Source organism: Sciurus vulgaris, assembly GCF_902686455.1.
Source record: "Sciurus vulgaris genome assembly, chromosome: 1".
Lineage (NCBI taxonomy): Eukaryota > Metazoa > Chordata > Mammalia > Rodentia > Sciuridae > Sciurus > Sciurus vulgaris.
This window is the reverse complement of record NC_136461.1, coordinates 100,564,720-100,586,445: the sequence shown is the minus strand read 5'-3', so window position 1 is coordinate 100,586,445 and position 21,726 is coordinate 100,564,720. Positions and strand designations below refer to the sequence as shown.

The 21,726-nt window shown below is 35.6% G+C and overlaps 1 protein-coding gene and 1 pseudogene across 6 annotated transcripts in view; both read right to left on the bottom strand.

The window, feature by feature from the left end:
- The window catches only part of RAP1A (RAP1A, member of RAS oncogene family), a 91,501-nt gene that overhangs the window by 28,902 nt on the left and 40,873 nt on the right, over positions 1–21,726 (bottom strand). The window lies entirely within an intron of this gene.
- Positions 3,526–4,004, bottom strand: LOC306658778 (large ribosomal subunit protein eL32-like; annotated as a pseudogene). The gene has a single exon. The product of its transcript is annotated as a large ribosomal subunit protein eL32-like (transcript).

Genomic DNA, 21,726 nt, shown 5'->3' with positions numbered 1-21,726 from the left:
CTGAATAGTATATGACAGTTTTGTTGTGTATTCTTATATTTTTACTTTTTTAAAAACATCTGTACATATACACCTACCTGTCTCCTTAGATTTTCTTTCTCACTTCTCCAATACTACAACCAACCTCTATTAATTCCTTCCTCGCTCTTACTATACTTTTTTACCTCTATCTTCTCTCCCTCTCCCTCATAAACATCACATTTTACACTACTTCTGTTGCCTCATTGTCCACCATTTGAAATGGTGAACCCTTTTAGCAAACTTACTGTTTATAGTGTAGAAAATAATTGAACACTTCATTTCTATCTATTGTGACAAACCATAAATGCCTTAATAGGAGCCATTTGGTTTTAAGGTGGTATTTCATTTCCATTGGGTGCTGTTATTATTGGTCTCCCCCTTAAAGGTGAGGTACTAGAAGCCTCAGGGACACTAAGACTTCAGGGTAGAATCTGTACTGCTTCAACTCCATACTGCTAAATGAGAAGACACACAAACAACACGAGTAAACAAGGGAACGAAGTGCCTCAAACAAACCAAGATGCTCTAACAACAGACTCCATAGACAACACAGTAGAAGAAATGTCAGAAGTGGAGTTTAGAAAATACGTAGTTAGATCTTGGAAATAAAGAATGATGTTGGAGAGAAAATACAAGAAGTGGAGGATCACTTCAATAAAGAAGCAGAGATTATACAAAGGAATCAAGCATAAATCCTTAAAATGAAGGAAACAATAAACCAAATTAAAAATTAAACGTAAAGTATCACCAACAGACTAGACCACTTGGAAGACAGAACCTCAGACAATGAAGACAAAATATATACTCCTGGAAATAAAGTTGACCACACAGAGAAGATGGTAAGAAACCATAAACAGAAATTCTAAGAATTATGGGATAACATGAAAAGACCAAATTTAAGATTTATTGGAATAGACAAAGGCATGGAGATACAAACCAAGGGAATGCACAATCTTTTCAATAACACAATATCAGAAAACTTCCCAAATCTAAAGAATGAAATGAAAATCAACTACAAGTGGCTTATAGGACCCCAGGTGTACAAAATTACAGCAGACCCACACAAAGGCACATTATAATGAGAAAGACTAACATATAGAACAAGGACAGAATTTTAAAGGCTGAAAGAGAAAAAAATCAAATTACACATAGGGGGAAACCAATTCAGTTCTCAGCTGATTTCTCAACCCAGACCCTCAACACCAGGAGGTCCTAGAATAGCATATATCAAATTCTGAAAGAAAATGGATGCCAACCAAGAATTTTATACCTTGTAAAATTAAGCTTCAGATTTGAAGATGAAATAAAAACCTTCTATAATAAAAAAAAAAAAAAAGTTAAAAGAAAGTCAAGTTAAGAACCACAAATAAACCAAAATGACTGGTAATACAAATCATACCTCAATAATAACCCTGAATGTCAATGGTCTAAACTCCTCAATCAAAAGACACAGACTGGCAGACTGGATTAAAAAAAGACCCAACAATATGCTGTCTTCAAGAGACTCACCTCCTAGGAAAAGACATCCACAGACCAAAGGTGAAAGGTTGGGAAAAAACATCACTCACATAGACTGCGTAAATAAGCAGTAAACCCCATCCTCATAGCAGACATAGTGAACTTTGAACCAAAATTAGTCAGAAGGGATAAAGAAGGACATTTCATACTGCTTAAGGGAACCATACACCAACAAGATATGTAACAATCATAAGTATATATGGCCCAAACAATGAAGCATCTATGTACATCAAACCCTTCTCAATTTCAAGAATCAAACAGACTACAACACAATAATACTGGGTGACTTTAATACACTTCTCTCACCACTGGACAGATGTTCCAAACAAAAACTAAACAAAGAAACTATAGAATTAAATAATACAATCAATGGTTTAGACTTAATGGACATATATAGAGTATTTCATCCATCATCGAGTGAATACACTTTCTTCTCAGCAGCACATGGAACCTTTTCTAAAATAGACCATATGTTATGCCACAATGTAACTCTCAGAAAATATTAAAAAAAAAACAAAAAACAAACAAACAAAAATACCCAGAAATACTACCCCCTGCATTCTATCAGACTGTAATGGAATGAAACTAGAAATCAACAATAAAATAAAAAACAGAAGCTACTCCAACACCTGGAGATTAAACAGCATGCTATTGAATGATGAATGGGTAAAAGAAGAAATCAAGGAGGAATTTTAAAAAATACTGAGAAGTTAAATGAGAACACCGATATATCAAAATCTCAGGGAAGATATGAAGGCGGTGCTGAGAGGAAAGTTCACTTCATTGAGCTCATACATTAAAAGAGTAAAAAGTCAACAAATAAATGACCTAATATTACACCTCAAAGTCCTAGAAAAAAAGAGCAAAACAACACCAAAAGCAGCAGAAGACAGGAAATAATTAAAATCAGAGCTAAAATCAATAAAACTGAAACAAAAGAAACAACTGAAAAACTTGACAAAAGTTGGTTCTTTGAAAAAAATAAATGAAATTGATAAACCCTTAGCCAAACTAACAAAGAGAAAGAGACAACTCAAATTACTAAAATTCATGATGAAAAAGGAAATGTCATGATACTACTGAAATACAGAAGATAATTAGAAACTATTTTGAAAATTTATATTCGAATAATATAGAAAAAGTTGAAGACATTGACAAATTTCTAGAGACATATGATCTACCAAAACTGATGCAGAAGGACATACACAATTTAAACAGATCAATTTCAAGCAATGAAATAGAAGATGCCATCAAAAGTCTACCGTCTACCAACCAAGAAAAGTTCAGGACCAGACAGATTCTCAGTCAAGTTCTACAAGACCTTCAAAGAAGAATTAACACCAATGCTCCTCTGATGATTCCATGAAACAGAAAAGGAGGGAACCCTTTCAAACTCATTCTATGAGGCTAGCATCTCCCTTATGCCAAAACCAGACAAAGATACATCAAGGAAAGAAAACTTCAGACCAATATCCCTGATGAACACAGACACAAAATTTCTCAATAAAATTTTGGCAAACTGCATACAAAAAGAATATTAAAAAGATAGTGCAACATGATCAAGTGGGGTTTATTCCTGGAATGCAAGTTGGTTCAACATACGGAAATCAATAAATGTAATACATCATATCAATAGACTTAAAGACAAGAATCATGATTATCTCAATAGATGCAAAAAAAGCATTTGACAAAATACAGTACCTCTTCATGTTCAAAACACTAGAGACACTAGGGATAGTAGGAACATACCTCAACATTGTAAAAGTATCTCTCATTCTAAATGGAGAAACATTGAAAGCATTCCCTCTAAAAACTGGAACAAGACAAGGATGCCCTCCTTCACCACTTCTATGCAACATCATCCTTGAAACTCTAGCCAGAGCAATCAGACAGAAGAAAGTAAAGGGATATGACTAGGAAAAGAAGAACTGAAACTATCACTATTTGTTGACAACATGATTCTATATATATATTTTTTTAGACGGTTTTTATGGTTTTATTTAAGCACACAAAAAATGTGCCCATGAACCGTCTATTCATTTTCTTCACTGCGCAGCCAGGCGTGGGGATTGGTGACTCTGATGGCCAGTTGGGCTGCTTTTTCCACGATGGCTTTGCAATTCTTGGAGGAAACATTGTGAGCAATCTCAGCAAGTAAGATTTGTTGCACATGAGCAGCACTTCCAGCTCCTTGACGTTGTGGACCAGGAACTTCCAGAAGCCACTGGGCAGCATGTGCTTTTGTCTTGTTGTTGCTCCCATAACCAATCCTGGGCATCAAGATCTGGCCCTTGAATCTTCTCCACACCCTGTTGTCAATACCTCTGGGTTTCCGCCAGTTGCGCTTAATTTTGACATATCGGTCTGATTGGTGCCGGATGAACTTCTTGGTCCTCTTTTTGACGATTTTGGGCATTACGAGAGGTCTGAGGGCAGCCATGATGCCGAACACAGATGGCAGCCACCTCCGTAGGCAGCGCCGAGGAAGAGAGCATGATTCTATATTTAGAAAATCCAAAGAATTCTACTGGAAAACTTCTATAAATCATAAATGAATTCAGTAAAGTAGCAGGATATAAAATAATTTCTATACATAAGCAACGAATCCACTGCAAGTGAAATGTGAAAACTACCCCATTCACAATAGCCTCAAAAACAAAAACAAAAACAAAAACAACAACTTGGGAATCAATCTAACGAAAGAGGTGAAAGACCTCTACAATGAAAACTACAGAACACTAAAGAAAGAAATTAAAGAAGACCTTAGAAGATGGAAATATCTCCCATGCTCTTGGATAGGCAGAATTAATATTGTCAAAATGGCCATACTACCATAAGTGTTATACAGATTGAATGTAATTCCTATTAAAATCTCAATGACATTTTTTTTAAATTTATTTTTATTGTAAACAAATGGGATACATGTTGTTTTTGTCTGTACATGAAGTAAAGGAATACCATTTGTGTAATCATACATTTACGTAGGGTAATGGTGTTTGATTCATTGTTATTTATTCCTTCCCCTCCACCCCTCCCACCCATCTTTTCCCTCTATACAGTCCCTCCTTCCTCCATTCTTGCCCCCTCCCACCCTCCATTATGTGTCATCATCGGCTTATCAGCGAGATCATTCGTCCTTTAGTTTTCTGAGATTGGCTTATCTCACTTAGCAAGATATTCTCCAATTTCATCCATTTGCCTGCAAATGCCATAATTTTATTATTCTTTATAGCTGAGTAATATTCCATTGTGTGTGTGTGTAACGGTTTCTTTATCCATTCATCAATTGAAGGACATCTAGGTTGGTTCCACAATCTGGCTATGTTGAATTGAGCAGCTATGAACATTGATGTGTAGTATGCTGATTTTAAGTCCTTCGGGTATAGGCCGAAAAGTGGGAGAGGTGGGTCAAATGGTGGTTCCATTCTAAGTTTTCTAAGGAATCTCCACACTGCTTTCCAGAGTGGCTGCACTAATTTGCAACCCCACCAGCAATGTATGAGTGTACCTTTTTCCCCACATCCTCGCCAACACCTATTGTTGCCTGTATTCTTGATAACTGCCATTCTAATTGGGGTGAGATGGAATCTTAGGGTAGTTTTGATTTGCATTTCTCTTATTACTAGAGATGTTGAACATTTTTTCATATATCTGTTGATTCCTTGTAGATCTTCTTCTGTGAAGTGTCTGTTCATTTCCTTAGCCCATTTGTTGACTGGATTATTTGTATTCTTGGGGTAGAGTTTTTTGAGTTCTTTATAGATTCTGGAAATTAGTGCTCTATCTGAAGTATGAATGGCAAAGATTTTCTCCCACTCTGTAGGTTCTCTCTTCACATTGCTAATAGTGTCCTTTGCTGAGAGAAAGCTTTTTAGTTTGAATCTATCCCAGTTATTGATTCTTGTTTTTATTTCTTGTGCTATGGGAGTCCTGTTAAGGAAGTCTGATCCGAAGCCGACATGTTGAAGATTTGGACCTACTTTTTCTTCTATAAGGTGAAGGGGGCTGGGGATATAGCTCAGTTGGTAGAGTGCTTGCCTTGCAAGCACAAGGCCCTGGGTTCAACCCCAGCACCACAAAAAAAAAAGAAAAAAAAAAAAAAAAAAAAAGATGAAGGGTCTCTGGTCTCATTCCAAGGTCCTTGATCCATTTTGAGTTTTGTGCAGGGTGAGAGAGAGGGGTTTAGTTTCATTCTGCTGCATATGGATTTCCAGTTTTCCCAGCACCATTTGTTGAAGAGGCTATCTTTTCTCCATTGCATATTTTTGGCACCTTTGTCTAGTATGAGAAAATTGTATTTATTTGGGTTTGTGTCCATGTCCTCTATTCTGTACCACTATCTACCTATCTATTTTGGTACCAATACCATGCTGTTTTTGTTACTACTGCTTTGTAGTATAGTTGAAGTTCTGGTATTGCGATACCCCCTGCTTCACTCTTCCTGCTAAGGATTGCTTTAGCTATTCTGGGTTTCTTATTCTTCCAGATGAATTTCATGATTGCTTGCTCTATTTCTGTAAGGTATATCACCCAATGACATTCTTCATAGAAAAAGAAAGAGCAATCATGAAATTCATTTGTAAAAATAAGAGACCAGAATAGCCAAAGCAATCCTTAGCAAGAAGAGTGAAGCAGGAGGCAGCATCACAATACCAGACCTTAAATTATACTACCAAGCAATAATAACAAAAACAGCATGGTATTGGCACCAAAATAGACATGTAGACCAATGGTACAGAATAGAAGACAAAGAGACCCACATAAATATGGTTATCTCATATTAGACAAAGGTGCCAAAAACATACATTGGAGAAAAGTGAGCCTATTCAACAAATGGTGCTGAGCAAACTGGAAATCCATATGTAACAAAATTAAATCAAACCTCTATCTCTCGCCCTGCACAAAACTCAACTCAAAGTGGACCAAAGACTTAGGCATTAGGACAGAGACCCTGTGCCTAACAGAAGAAAAAGTAGGCCCCAATCTTCATCATGTCTGCTTAGGCCCCCCCCAATCTTCATCATGTCTGCTTAGGCCCTGACTTCCTTAACAAGACTTCTAAAGCACAATAAGTAAAATCAAGAATCAATAAATGGGATGGATTCAAACTAAAATGCTCCTTTTCAGCAAAGGAAACAATCCATAACGTGAAGAGATAGCCTACAGAATGGAAGAAAATCTTTACCACATGCACCTCAGATAGAGCACTAATCTCCAGGATACATGAAGAACTCAAAATACTTAATACCAAAAAACCAAATAACCCAAACAATAAATGGGCAAAGGAGCTGAACATACTCCACTAGAAGAAATACAACTGATTAACATACATATGAAAAAATGTTCATCATCTCTAGCAGTTATGAGAAATGCAAACCAAAACTAAGATTTCATTTCACTCCAGTCACAATGGCAATTATCAAGAATAAATGTTCATGAGGATGTGGGGAAAAAGGCACATTCATACATTGCTGGTGGGACTGCAAATTGGTGCAACCACTCTGGAAAGCAGTATGGAGATGCCTTAGAATGGAACCACCATTTGACCCAGCTATCCCACTCCTCGGTTTATACCCAAAGGACTTAAAATCTGTCACTGGCTCTTTGAGGTACTAAATCCACGGATATTTGTCACCGCCTGCAGCAACAATTTGCACGGGTCTTATGGGTGGTGAACTGGAAACTGAGCTACTTCTATCTCTGAGCTGCTTCCTTACTTGCTTGTTTATAGAGGATAGAGGAAATGAGGCTTACTTGCTTTGAGAGGAGAGTGAGAGAGGCTTTGCATAAGAGAGAAAGACTCTATATCTTCTTAGGCTTTTGCGGCTTCTTCTTAAAGGTGTGTCCTGCATCCTGTGAACTAAGGGTGTGTCTACCTAAGGTGCTTTAGTGATGTGTCCCGAGTACTGCGATCTGTGATCTGCAACCTAAAGATATGTTCTCAGTTCTCTGCTCTGTGATCTGCCTTCCACCACTGCCCCTACTTGCTGCTTCTACCTGCTTGCCGCTTCTTCTTCCTTTCTGCTAATGGCTTCTCTGCTTCTTTCTGCTAGCTGCTGCTCTTACTGTCGCGCTCCCTCCGCCTATGGCCCGCTTATATCACCTCTAGGAGGCGGAGAGCAGGGCCATGCCTCTTATGCAAAGATTAAGCAAGACGCTAGATGTCCGAGCAGGCATGATTAGGAGTGCTTGAGAACACATGCGCGTGCATTGTGTGCATGGACGATAAATCACCTGAGTGTGCTTATGTCAATTAACCTCCTCGCTGCCGACAACCTCTGGTTGACTGCCAGGCGCCATCCTGGCGCCGTCTGCATGGCACAGCCCCCAACAAAAATCAGCATGCAGTGATGCAGCCACATCAATGATTAGAGCAGCTCAATTCACAATAGCTAAACTATGGAAAACTATGGAACGAACCTAGATGCCCTTCAACAGATGAACGGATAGAAAATGTGGTACATATACACAATGGAATATTACTCAGTCTTAAATAAGAATGAAATTATGGCATTTGCCGGTAAATGGATGGAACAGAGAATATCACGCTAAGTGAACAAGCCAATTCCAAAAAAGCAAAGACAGAATGTTTTTCTGATAAGTGGATGTGGATCCATAGTGAGGGTTGGGTGGGGAAGAATGAAGGAACTGTGGATTATGCAGAGGGGAGTGAGAGGAGGGGTGGGCAGTAGGGATGGGAAGGATGGAAGAATGAGGCAGACATTATTAATGCTATATATATATGTATGAAAAAATTTTTTTCAAATAAAAAAAAGTAAAACCAGTAACATACCGCATGGTTAACAATAAATAGAGAAAGCACAATAAATAGAGAAAGCATATAATAATAGTATAAGAAAGAAAAATAAAATGGAACTACATTATTAAAGATTTTTAGATTATATCTGAAGTTATATATTTGAAAGCAAACTGTCATGTTAAAGACGCTTACTTTAAGTTCCTTGTAACCATTAAAGAAATAAGAGGCATGAGTCAATAGCTGAAATAAAATATTTAAAAAATTCAAGAAATTTAAAAATATTTCAACTTGAAAGAAAAAATGCTAACAAGAAAAGACTAAAAACAAATACATAACTGCATCAATACAAACCATCAAAAGACTCCCAATTCAAAGGCAAGATAAAAAAAGACCTAATGTTGTCCCTTCAAGAAACACTTTTGAAAAAGAATATAGGAAAAGTTAAGAGTAACATTATTGGTAACAAAGTCACAGCTGCTGCTAATAGTACTCCTGTAGTTTGCTGCATGCATTCAATACAAAAGGAAATATCAAACTTCATTCAGAGGGCAAGGTGGAAAAAGTGTGTGTATGTGTGTGTTTAATACAAGTATTGGGGATTCTAGGTTAAGAATCCTTACCTATTCTATGCAGTTATTAGCATTTTAGGTTACTTTAGTCTGGCTATTCTCAAATAGGTTTCAGGTCTTCTTTATACTCTATTCTTAAGAGTGTTATTTATATAGGTTCTCAGGAATGAATGGATTTTTTTCAAGTGCTTCTTCTGCTCTTACTCTATGTCTATTCTTAACACTTCTACTCAATATATATTAAACTAGGCAAGCCCACATTCAGGATAGATCCACTTGGTTCACTGACTCACATGACAATTGTTTCTGGCATGTGACATACCCAAAAGTGTGCTTTACCAATTTTTTAGGTATCTCAATCCAGAAAAGTTGACAACCAAGATTAACCATCAAACAGATAAAGCCACACTTAGAGGAAATTTTATAACATGAAATGCCCATATTTAAAAAGAAGAAGCTAAGTGTGGTGGCATACACGTGATCCCAGTGAACCAGGATGCAAAAGCAGGAAGTCTATAAGTTCAAGGCCAGTCTCAGCAACCTTGCAAGATCCTGTCTCAAATTAATTAATTAATTAATTTTAAAGGAAAAAAAAAAAAGAAAGGAAGGAAGAAAGAAAGAAAAAGAAAGGTTTCAAATCAATTGTGAAAATAAAAGAGTGACATCACAATTGGGAACTAGAAGATCCCAATGCTCACCACAGACAACAAAACAACAACCAAATTACACCCATGAGTAAAACCATGCATACATGTTCATTCATTTTTGAGAAAAAGACTATGTCACTCATCCTCCAAGATGGCCCTCAATTATCTGAACCTCCTGCTATTCATACTTGTGCAGTTCCCTCCCTAACTAAATCAAGATTGGATGAGTGACCAACAGAATATGGTAGAAGTGACAATAGCATGCTCCTAAAAGGCTTTGCAGCTTGTGTTGTGATCTGCTGAAACATTTGTTCTTAGAGAGTACATTATGATGTCATGTAGACATTTAACAAGTCCTTCAGGAGTCATCTGAAGAGGAACTGAAGCTTTCTACCAATAGCCAACAACAACTTATCAACCTTTTGAGTGAGTCAGCCACCTTGTAGCCTATCTTGTGGTATTTAGTTAACCCTCTTAGATCTGAGCCAGAACCTTGCATTTAAGCTACTTCCTGAGCCACAGAAACTGTGAGAAACAATAGATGATTACTACATTTAAGCCAATAAGTTTTGAGTTAACCTGCTAACCAACAGACCATTAATAGAAGGTCAAAAGTAATTCAGGGCATAAAAGATAGTATTTTAAACAAATTAAGCTGGAATAGACTGGGGCCAGAGGTGGGTAGAAAGAACTTCAACTCTTATTTTTGTTCATAACAGCAAAATAGAAACAATTTAAGTATCCATCAAGAGGTGAAAGGGTAACCAAGTTGTGATATATCCATGGAATACTACTCAGTAATAAAAAGGAATGAATTTTTGATAAGCACAACATGGACAAATCTTAAAAACATGCTCAGCAAAATGAACCAGATACAAGAAGTGAGTACTATATGATTCCTCGTCAAAAAATATTAGAAAAGACAAAACTAGGCTATAAGGACAAACAAGCTTGGGGCCAGTGGTAGCAGTGTAATGGTGATAACTACAAAGGGACACAAGGGTACTTTTTTAGGGAAATAATATTGGTATGCAGTGGTATTTGCATAGGTATACACATGTATCAAAACTTATTGAGCTATACATTTAAAATAGGTATGTTTTATTAAATGTAGAGTGTAGCACTCAACAGTTAAGAAAATACAATAAGAAAAAAGTGGAAATTTATCAGAATACCAGTTACATACATAACGAAGGTAAATACAATCTACTATATAGCAGACATTTTGGCAAGGATAACTGTTCCGAATCAAACATTTATAAAGATTCTCCCAGGTGCCAGGGAAACAAAGATGTAAAGTATGTTTCCCATCATCACAAAACACACAGAGGAAAAATAATAATCATAATATGAATAAAGTACACAGAGACAAAATTAAAGTTCAGGGAGGGACGGAGGAACAGAGGAGAGTCCAGGAAAGTTTGTCAATTCTGAGGAAACAGCTTAAACAAATATGCCTAAACATTAAATACAAAAGACCTAGGGAATGACACATAGCATAGCAGGGCTAGAACACTGGGTTTAAAAAGCAACTATGGAAGATTAAGCTGACTATGGAGACTAATTTATGCTTGCAAAGGCATCTGTCATGTTAAAGAGTTTTACATTTTGTTTAATTCCAGTGACCTGAGAGGCTGAGGCAGAAGAATCTCAAGTTCAAGGCTCACCTGGGAAACTTAATGAGACTCTGCCTCAAGACGAAGAAAAAAAAAGGTGGGGGGGACTGGGGATGCAGCTCAGAGTCAGACGTTAGAATTTAATCCATAATACCACCACCAAAAAAAAAAAAAAAGGTTTCCTTTTTATCCAGAGATTCTTAAAAACAGTGATTTTTAAAAAGGTGAATATGGTTAGATTTAAATTCTAGAAAGATAACTGGTGAAAGTATAAAAACCAGACTGAAGAAAGAGACACCAAAGGAGGGAGAACAGTTAGGAAACTATAGTTTAGGTAGATGACATGGACCTGTACAATAGCACTAGGACTAAAGAGGAGATAGTGCTTTTCTGAAGGAAAAATTGGCAGACTCTATAAGTGATTAGAGACAAATATTAGGAAGAATGAAGAAGGATCAAGGATGCCTCTTAGGTATCTATCTTGAGCTATAAGTAACTGTGAAAATATACCTGCCATTAAGATAGAAAATATAAGCGGAAGCTTAAAAACAAAGATAATACGTTCCTGGAGAAATTAAAGCCTAAGATTCCTATGAGGAAAAGCATGTAGTGGATTCTGATAGCTATTTTAAAAACCAAGTCTGGATGCAAAGTAGAAACCAATGGACTAGAGATACAGGTTCAGAAGTCATTGTTATAAAATATGGTACAATTAAAACCACAGCAGTAGATAAGACCGACCAAAGAGAATTTACTCAGTGAAAGAGAAGAAAGTTAAGAACTGATCCCTAACAAACAACATTTTATTATAGAAATGTTTAAAAAAAAAGGGGGGGGGGAATGGTAAGGTTGAAGAGGTTTGTGTTGGACATTATGCATCCTACACCATTTGTATTAGGTGGTTACCTCATTTCCACAAAAATAAAATACTGACAGTTAAATACAAACGCATATATTTAATGCAGAAAAATTCTATCCTTAATCCCTTTTCCCTGCCTCTTCGTTGGGGGTTGCTGTTGTTTAAATAGTATGTCTTCCAAAAGGGAATCCTAATATAGCAAGGCTCATTTATATTCCCCAAATGGTTCCAGTTTTTCTAGGGCAACAGAAATTAGGGAAAGAACTCAGAAATGATCAAATTATTTTGGGTATTCTGCAACAACAAAATATTTGGCCCCTGTTCCTTAACTCAAGTGGTAAAACATACAAGTTCCAAAGTCATTTTTCAGATTCTATATGTATAGAAAATTTTCTGTACACCTGGCAAATGCCTATGAATGTATACATAAGTACATTTGCAAATACAAGATGGAAATAGTTTTCTACAATAAAACACACAGCACATAAATTCTCAATAAGAATAAGCAGAGTTAATATTTTCTTTCTAAAGGGAGTGAGTTAGTTCTAACTCATTACTGCCAAGTTAGAAAACCACTATGTCCTTCCAAGCAAATCCTATGCCTTTTTATGGAAATCTCTTGTGCCCTGCACTCCCAATACAGCACCAGAAATCTTCTTACTCTGGTTAAGATTTCCTAACAAATACGGAGGATAGGAATAAACATTAAGCTATGTTTAAGTCAATCTTGGGTCCTTAACATTATGGCCCAAGTTATTTTTTCATTCTTTATTCAGCAAAACTACTTCTCTTACAAAATAACATAACTTGACTTTTTCTGGGAAGCAAATCAATCCCAATTTTGTTGTCTCTGTATTTTTAAAATACATAAACTAAAGAATTACAAGATAATAAGTTTTTCCTACACAACTGAACCTATAATACAAAATTCACTAAAGAAAATTCAGTTGTGATGAAGAATTTTGGAGAAAAACTTTTTACATTAAGGAACACCAAGGATGGATTATTAAGAATACTGTTTGTTATCTTGAAATATTCGCAGATATTATGGATATTTTAAAACTGACAAGTGGGGCTGGATGTATGTATAGCTTAGTGTTAGAGAGCTTGCCTAACGTGTAAAAAGACCTGTGTTAGATCCCTGGCACCACAAAAACAAAACCAAACCATGACGAGTGCCCACAGCCTGCTGTGGGGAGAGGAGGGTGAATACAGAAATCACAGTAAGATTTGACTTTCTAAAACAATCATCTTCAGAGTATATTGTAATGAAAATTCGACCTCTTATCATATGAAATCATAGATTATCTCATTGATGAATTTTTCACCATGATACCCTTCTTGTTTCTGATCTTCTCAAGACTGGAACACTTTGAAGGAAGAATATATTTAGCAAGAAATGGACCAAACGTAATGTACAGTCATCATATGGTATAAATGTGGGACTGGTTCTGGGAATAATTCCCCCACCCCACATAGCAAAATCCATAATAGGTGCTCAAACCCTTTATATAAAATGGCATGATATTTCCATATAAACTATGCACATTCTCCTATAAACTTTAAATCTGTAGATTACTTATAATATTGATACAATATAAATGTTATAGAAATAGTTGTTATATGGCACTGTTTAGGGAATAATGACAAGAAAAAATTATGTACATGTAATTTTTCCTTCCCAAGGATTTCAATTAACAGATCTTTGGATCCCTGAATATAAATCTGAGGATACCAACAGCCAACTATATTTGCATCATAAATCATATGGTCCTAAAAACCTAAAATATTTATTATATGGTCACTTAAAGAACAAGTTTGCTGATCCCTGTTCTATTTTATCAGAGAAAACAAAAGCAGGATTGGGCAAGAAAAGGGTAAGTAACGTTGGAAGAGACAAGAAATCAGTTGTTAATGATTACTGTCTATTTGCCATATACAAAATACTGTTTTTAAGCACTTTATATGCATTTATATTTTTAGATCTCACAACAGTCCAATGAGGTAGGGACTATTATCTTCATTTTTATAGATAAGTCAGAGAGGCTAAGCCTAACCAAGCTTAACAGATATAGAAGGCTGATGTATGGTAAGAAGGTACTATAACTTGAATGTGCCCTCCAGAGTTATGTGTTAATAGTATTTGAGAGGTAGGGCCTTTCAGGAGGTGAATGAGTCAGAGGATTCTGGTCATTCACAGATTAACAAAGATACTGGATTATCTCAGGAGTGGCTTTGTTATAAAAGTAATCTCTTTCTGGCTAATTTACTGTCTTGCCATGTGATTCCCTATGCATCATGTTCTGATGCAGCAAGAAGTCCCCCACCGGTATTGGTACCAGTGCTGGTACTTGGACTTCTCAGTATCCAGAATTGTGAGCCAAAATAATCTTTCCTTTATGAGTTACCCAGACTCAGGCATTTTATTATAGTAACAGGGAACAGAAGAAGGATAGATCTAAAAGTTCCACCAGCTTCCTGACAGTAAGTCTAGAAAGAGAACAGAGAACCAAAATAATAATAGAAGAACAATTTCATGGGTAAACTAAGAAAGTTAGAAATCTGCAGATTCAAAATGTCCACTGAATGCTAAACGTGGTGGTGGTGGTGATGGTGGTGTGTGTGTATCTATCTTCACATTTGAACATGATGTAGTTGAAATTTCAAACCACCAAAAACGAAAACAAAATCCTAAGAAGTTTCTCGAAAGGAAAAACACATGCCCCTCCCCTTAAATATTGACAGACTTAGTGACGAATAAAAGACAGCAGAAATGATGCTAACTTCTGTAGACAGGCTACAAATGATGCCAGAACTACCTCCTAGATCTTTCCCATTGGAATCTGCACCTTTGGATCCTAGAGTTGTCAGGTTATCCTAAAGTCACTTTGGAGAGATCACAGTGAGTCGTTAAATGAGCCCCAGATATTCAAGTCTTCCTTCACTTATAAATACAGAAGTCATCAAGATGATCCCACAGAGCTACTATCTAACTATAATATTATTAGAGACCTTAGGCTAGATCCACCCCACTGAGCCACTCCCTAATTCCATATCCAGGAAACTTTTTGAGTTTTTTACCCCAATTAATTCATCAATAAAGAACAGGTGGACAAATTAAAAATAAATGGAGGACTTGGGGTATAGGTAGAGTACTTGCCCTGCATTGGTGAGGCCCTGGGTTTGATCCCTAGCACTGCAAAATAAATAAATAATAAAATTGTTTTTTTTTTTAAATGGAAAGATGTCAGATAATACAAATACATCAGTATTATCAACTTTACTAACATATTAATAAATATTAGGTAAGAAAATAAAATTTAAATATAAAGCAAAACACATCAAGTCAACAGAATTATAGGGAAAACTACGTAATTACAATCGTAAGATTTTAACATAACTGGCTCAGTAACTAATAGAAAAAGGAAAACAGTGTTTTTTGAGAAAGAAGGGTATATTAAATTTGACCAGATAATGAATCAACTCCCCAAACTGCAAATTTTATATTCTTTTCAAGTGCACATCAGTCATTTATTAGAACAGACTATATGGGCCATAAATCAAGTAGCAAATTTCAAAGGAATGAAATCATAAAAAGTTATTTCCCAACTACACTACAGTTAAACTTGAAATTAATACAAAAATAAAGTTACACTATCCAAAGTGTTTTTAAATTAAACTATTCTAAATAGTATATGGGTCAAGGAAGAAATCAAGATGGAAATTAAACAATTTGAACTATTAATAAATATATATAAAAAAATCACTAGATCTGGTACTCCAACAGAATAAGGAAAATGACGTGCAAAAGAAACAAAACCACAAAATCACACCAAGAAAATAAATTAATAAAAAGTAAAGTTAGAAATCTAATTATTAACATTTATGTGTACAAATCTAGAGGAACAACAACAAAACAAACCCTGATAACCTCAACATTTTGGTTTGGGAGAAGTTAGGGAAGAAAAGGCAATGATATTGTCCACCCCACCACACTGAAAAAAATACAAGTCTACATATTTGGAAAACATAATGCCAACAACTAGATTATATATAAATTAAAAATCATGAGATGGCACAGGCCTATAATCCCTGTGACTCGGGAGACTGAGGAAGGAGGAGTGAGAGTTCAAAGACTCAGCAACTTATAGAGGCCCTAAACAATTTAGTGAGACTCTGTCTCAAAATAAAAAATAAAAAAGGCTGGGAATGTAGTTCAGCGATAAAATATCTTTGGGTTCAATCCCCAGTGCTAAAATAAAATTGGCGGGGGGAAGAAATCCTGAGGAAAATTGTGCAAATAAAACTTAATTCAATCAGCTAGAAACTGAAAAATAAAGAAGTAACAGGAAAGAGTGGTAAACAAAGACAGTGGGAATAAGACAAAAAAGATTAGAAGTCACAATACAATAAAAAGAAAATTCTGCAAACCACAAATGGTAGGAGTTTATTTTATAAAAAGTCAATGCAGACAAAGAGAACTTAGAAAACAATATACTTAACTTACACATAGTAAATCTTACATGAACATCTGTTTTTTTGTCTTATTTTAAATGTCTAAGTCAGTATTTAACAATGTAATACCTGAAAAACAGTTAACTGTTTCCTCTGTGAAAATCCACTCTAAAAAAGGCTCTAAACATTCTGCCTTTGGTTTTTTGGGCTTGGCCTATTTCACTTAACATGAGACAGTATTACCCTATATACATGTATGATTACATGAATAGTGTGACTCTACATTGTGTACAACCATTGAAATGAAAAGTTGTACCCCCTTTGTGTACAATGAATCAAAGTGCAGCCTGTACAAATAAAATTTTTTTTTTTAAAAAAGGCTCTAAATATGGTTTTCTAGCCCTCTGAACCATTACATTTTAGGATGGTCTAATTGTTAGAAAGATCTTTACATTGCTTTGTTTCTTTGTAGTAGCAACCTGCTGGGTTTTACTTCTGCCAACTGCTTTAAATAGAGAATTCCTCCTCCATTCCACACTCTTTAAATTTTTGTAAAGTTATTTCCCCTTCTTTATACATCTTCTTTTTCAATAAGTAGTCTTCTTTTATAAATAATAAAAATTTTAATTCTGTTATTCTGGTCTCAAAAGTCTCAGTTCTCTCTTATTCTCTTAAAACTAATACAAGCTTGGGACTGGGAGTTTAATAGCATGTACAAGACCCTGGGTTTGATCCCCAGCACAATGAATGAATGAATGAATGAATGAATAAATAACATTATTAGGTGGCATCACTAAAAGACTAAATACGAAAGAACATTATTTCCTTAATCTTTAAACTTCCAGATTTATACTATCTCTTTTTTATATACTTTGTGTTAATTGTGGATTTATCAACCTAATTTCTCAACCAAACTTGCCAGATAATCTATTTAATTCCGTTCTCTCTCTGCTCCTTCCCAAATCCCTCTCTAAAACAAAACAACAAACTCAAATCCTTCCTGGAGATCACTATAATTGGGACCAGTTCTCCAAGTCTACAGACAGACTAGTCCATTAGTTTAGAACATTGTGCTTCAAAGTGTCCATCCACAAATTGCTACAGGTTGAATACCCTCTATTTTGGGGCCCGAAGTTTTTTAGATTTCTGATTTTTCAAAAAGTTGGAATATTTGGTTTTTGTTTTTCTTCGGGTACTGGGGATTGAACTCAGGGGCATTCAACCACTGGGCCACACCCCCGGCCCTATTTTGTATTTTATTTAGAGATGGGGTCTCACTGAGTTGCTTAGAATCTCACTGTTGCTGAGGCTGGCTTTGAACTCACAACTTTCCTGTCTCAGCCTCCCCAGCTGCTAGGATTACAGGCATGTGTCACCATGCCCAGATGGAATATTTGTATAGATTTTATGGGCTTAAGAATTCCTAATCCAAAAGCAACATCTAAAATGCTCCAAAATCTCAAACTTAAGAATGCTCATTAAGTTTGGATTTTGGAGCATTTGGATTTTTGATTTTTGATTTTTGAATTAGCGATGCTCAACCTATACTACTCTTTGCTACCAGTTCTCCAGAAAAACAAGGCACTTTGTCCTACTTTTTTTGTCCTAATGCTTTATCTTTCCTAGGTACATCGATTAGTTCAGCTGAATGATATGAATATGTAACAGCACAGAATTGATGACAATATTTTTTTAAGAGAAAGAAAACACTAAATTATAGATCATTCTCAGTATTGTGCCATCATTTTTCAGTACAGTCATCAAAAACTTATTACTAATACCTAAAACACTCTTAAAAGTATGTTTCCATAATTTCTTGGGTTCATGTATTTCCCCACTCCTGCCTTATAGACATATTAAAAAGGAACCTAAATTCTACCACTTTCATGCATACACCTAATCCCCAATTAAATCTTTATCAAAATGTTTAGTAAACTGGGTGTGGGGGCACATGTGTGTAATCTCAGCTACTCAGGAAGCTGAGGCAGGAGGATCACAAGTTCCAAGCCAGCCTCGGCAAATCAGCAAGGCCCTATCTCTAAATTAAAAATAAAAGTAGAGCTCAGTGCTCTAAAAGCATCCCTGGATTCAATCTCCAGTAATGGGGAAGGGGGGGCTTTAGTAAAGTATGACTGACTCAGTTATCCTATTCATTGACTGCATCCTGTAATTCTCCAAGCATTCAAGTAAATGGTTAAAATTTTTAATTCAATCCCTTTCTCTATTCAGAAGCAAAATTTGTGGCTAGTCTGAAAAGAGGTCTTGAAAGACTTAATATACTATTATGACAACAGACCTTATTAACATTTGAACTTATTTCCTAAAGCTAGGGTATCCAGTTTTCTCTTTTGTAACAATTTCTATAGAAACTGCACATAAAGGTATATATTCTTTTTCATTTTCTGTACAATCTTTTTTTTTTCCTTTTAGGTCTATTTCATCAGGATTGTTAACTTTATTATCTTTTTCTAACAACCAGTTTTGGCTTTGTTGATATTCTATTTTAGTCCTCTTTAGTATTTCTCTCATTTGTTTTTATGTTTATTTCCTTTTTAAAATCGCTTTTCTTTTTCTAACTTAGATTGGATATTCTGGCTCATTAGTTTTGACCTCTTTTTTTTTTCTTCCCTATTCTAATTAACATCTCAGATCCCCCACCAGGGATCACTTTCCTTCTACAGAAAGTTTATATATAATTTTTTTTAGTGATAATTAATGATAAAAACTAACAGATTTTATTTATCTAAAAAGATTCTTTATGTTTAATATTGAAAGATATTTTAGCTTAATAGTTATTTACTCTCAGTACACTGTACTTACTGTTCTATTGCTTTTTGGTTTCTATCTTGCTTTTAGTAAGTTGGCTGTCAGAAAAATTGTAATTTTGAAAGTAATCTGTTTTCTCTCTTTGACTGTTTTTGATATTTCTGTCTGCAGATTTACCTATGAAATGTTTAGGCTTAATTTTCTATTTGTCTTGCTTAGTTTGACATCTTAAATTTGTGTCTTTTTGCAGTTTTGGAAATTTTTATTCATCATCTTAAATAGGTCTACTTGGCTTTTCTTCATGTCTGGAATTCTGGTTACACAACTGTGAGACCTTTTCTTTTTGTATTTGTTAAGAAGTAGACTAAGGTGCTATCATGAAACCATATAGTAGCTTGGGTGGAAGTGAATAGTCCAGGGCTTGCTTGGCAACTTAGCAGTCTGAGACCAAATAAGTACACCTTGGTACTGTCACCCTCAAAATATTGCCTTCTTTCACACAGCCCCAAATAGCTCACCACCATGCTACATTCCAGTCCATGGGAAGGAAGAAAAGAGGAAGGGAAGGATATACATACTCTTTTCCTTTTCAGGCATAACTAGAAGTCACACATGCAATTTCCATTTGCATTCCAAATTGCCAAAACTTGATCACCACAGTCAGACCTCACTATCAGGAAGGCAGTGGAAACTTTACCTGGGCATTCTGCACATTCATTAACAGAGGGAGAAAGGCTTTAAGAAAAAAAATTAGTGATTTCTGCTATAATTTAAAATTATTTTTCCTTTTCTCACATATTTTCCATTAACAGAGGGAGAAAAGTTACAAGGAAAAACTAGAAATTTCTGTTACGATTTAAAGTTATTTTTCCTTCTCTCATATATTTTCCTTTCCTGTCTCTCTCTCTTTTTTTTTTTTTTGGTTCATCTATTTTTTAAACTATTTTCCTTTTCATTACTTCTCTAATATAATCTATTGTTATTGATATTTAAATTTTTTAAATTGACATTTAATTTGGGGGGGGGGCACCAGGGGCACTTAATCTCTGAGCTACAGCCTCATTCCCTCCACGTCCCCGCTATTTTTTAAAAATTTTGAGACAGAGTTTCACTAAGCTGCTAGGGGTTAGCTATGTTGCTGAGGCTGACTGAACTTATGATCTTTCTGCCTCAGCCTCCCAAGTTTCTGGGGTCATAGGTGTATGCCACCACGCCTGGCCAACTTTAATTTATTTACAAATTTCATTTCTAGCTCTTTTTTCATAGTCATATTTTCTTTCTCATAAGTAGTATACAAACAGAAGACTGAACTTATGATCCACTTGCATAGAATCCTGGCTCTACCATTATTGATCTTGGTCAAGTAACTTACTTGTCCTGTGCTTCAGTTATTTAATCTGTCAAATAGTGATAAGAGTCCCTATTATAGCGTTGTGAAGATTAATTGAATTACTATGTATAAAAGTATCTGAACAGTATGAGGTTAACAGTGCTGTAAAAAAATCAGCTATAATTCCATCATTCATATATTTTAAATCATTTTTATTTTGCTAAACACACTCATTTTAAATTCCATACCTAAAAATTACAAAATATGAAATCAATGGGGGTTCAATTCACCTGTTATTTTGGCTGCTCTTTGTTTTCAATATTTTTTTTTCCTTTTTGAATTTTGTAATTTTTTTTTATTGTGATATGCATTTGTTTTTGTCAAGTGCTTAGACTGCTTGCACTGTCTCCTCTTCTGTCTCCTCTTAGGTATCTCAGGGATAATCTAAAAAATGCGATTTAGAGATGGATGGATTGTGACTACGAAATTTCAGAGAGTAATACCCCTTCCCCAATCTGCATCACCACTTCAAATCATTGCCAACATTTGAGACAATTTTCCTTATAGTTGGCAGGGATTGGGGGTGGCACTGAAGCTTGGTGGGCTGTCTTTTAATAGACTGAGCTTAGTCTCCTATCTTCTTTGTGCCAAGGCACTAAAACCCCAAGCTTACATTTACCCAGTTCAGTAAATACCCTCAATACAAAAAAAAAAAAAAAACAGACTCTGCTCTGTTCTTAATCTTTAGTCGATGAACATGTCTTATAGAATGTTAGTTCTCTGATACATGAAAAAAAATCCTTATACTTTTTTCCTGTCATTTTCCGTTATTTACAGTGGGGAGCCATTAAAGAAGACGTAACACTTGACCAAAAATTAGTCCCCTGTTTCCTTCAGAACACTTACTTTTCTTTCTTCATCTCTCTCACTTCCCCTGCCTCCGCTTGATACTAGGGATTAAACCCTTCCCCAGCCCTTTGTTAAATTATTTTTTAAAAATCTGAAACAATGTCTTGCTAAATTGTTTAGGGCCTCCCTAAATTTCTGAGAGTGGCCTTGAACTTGTGATCTCTCTGCCTCAGCCTTGGGAGTTGCTGGGATTACAGGCATGTACCACATGGCCCAGAAAACACTTTTCAAACAGGAGAAAATTGGTATTTAAGCACTGCTAGGTTGTAGTCAATT